This window comes from Atta colombica, unplaced genomic scaffold (genome assembly GCF_001594045.1).
Source record: "Atta colombica isolate Treedump-2 unplaced genomic scaffold, Acol1.0 scaffold123, whole genome shotgun sequence".
NCBI classification, from domain to species: domain Eukaryota; kingdom Metazoa; phylum Arthropoda; class Insecta; order Hymenoptera; family Formicidae; genus Atta; species Atta colombica.
Genome location: NW_017259210.1, coordinates 91146 through 92398, shown reverse-complemented (window position 1 = coordinate 92398; position 1253 = coordinate 91146).

Sequence of the window (1253 nt, the reverse complement as noted above, 5' to 3'; positions counted from 1 at the left end):
AAAATAATTTAAAATAATTTAAAGCAATATTCTATCATTAAATTCAAATGTACGCAAAAAAGATCTTTTTAAAAGAATATTTTTTGATAAAAAAAAATGGAAAAAATTAAGTTTTTTTTTATTTTATTTTCCTGAAAAATTAAGAATACTAATTCTATGTATAATTTACAATATTAATAAATTCATATATGAACACGCGATGTATCTACGTGAACTGTCACAAAATCGCGGAAGACCGATCGTCTACCTGAATACATAATACACTTTGAGAGACGGAGGATTCCGCTGGGGCGGAATTTTTCGTTCATTATCCATCGGCAAAATGCCGACCTCGCGATTATCGCGCAGTCGATTTGACACCCTCGTTCGCCAGTAGCGGTTCGCAAGACCCGAGACGCTGCACGTAGAAAGTGAGGGGAATTTAGGGGGCGGGCGATTTCCGATGGTAAATTGTTGCACGGTGAATAGAAGGATGCGCAAATGCATCCGTGGGGAAAGGGGCGCAGGGATGCGAGAAGAAGAAGAGGAAGCGATCGTGAGGCCCCGGCCGAGGCGACGAGACGCGACGTAAGGCTGCGCGCCGTAAGTATGTCGTGGTGAAGCGGTACACGCGACGGATCCTCTGTCATAATATGTAGTTTCACAATGGCGGCTATCGAGGGCAGAACACCGTTAGCTCCTTCGTTGCTGGTACCGTGTTACCCAGAGAGGAGGCGGCCCGCGGCGACCGCGTCTCGTCGTCTCTCCAGCAAGAAATCGCCTCGCCTCCGTCCTCCCTCTCGTCTTGCCTATCATTGTGCTATTCTCCCATCGTCACGTTCATCCCCGATCGCGCGCACGTTACCGGTGCGCACGATCGCACGAATCCCGTGACGACCGACGACGGATTCGGTTGTTCTAGAACTAGAACGGCCAGGAATTGCCCCGCGGACTTGGGAACGGAAAGACAGATGCTCCTCGTCTGCCAGTCAAGCGAACTGACATTGCTTATCATGGCTTTTCGAGAGGGTCCCTGTACTTTGAGGTTGTCTCACGGAAAGATAATAACTGCTTTCTTGAAATGTTATAAAACGAAGTTGCATTATATAATAATGTTTATTCATAAGTTTATTCATAAGTTGTTGCTATAGACTATTAATTTTCAGGGTTGCCACAGACCTGGAAAATCGGGAAAACCGAGAAAATCTGGAATTTCGAAATTTGTTCACAATTTTCTGCTCCTATTTCTAAATAATTGTTTAAATAATTTTTTT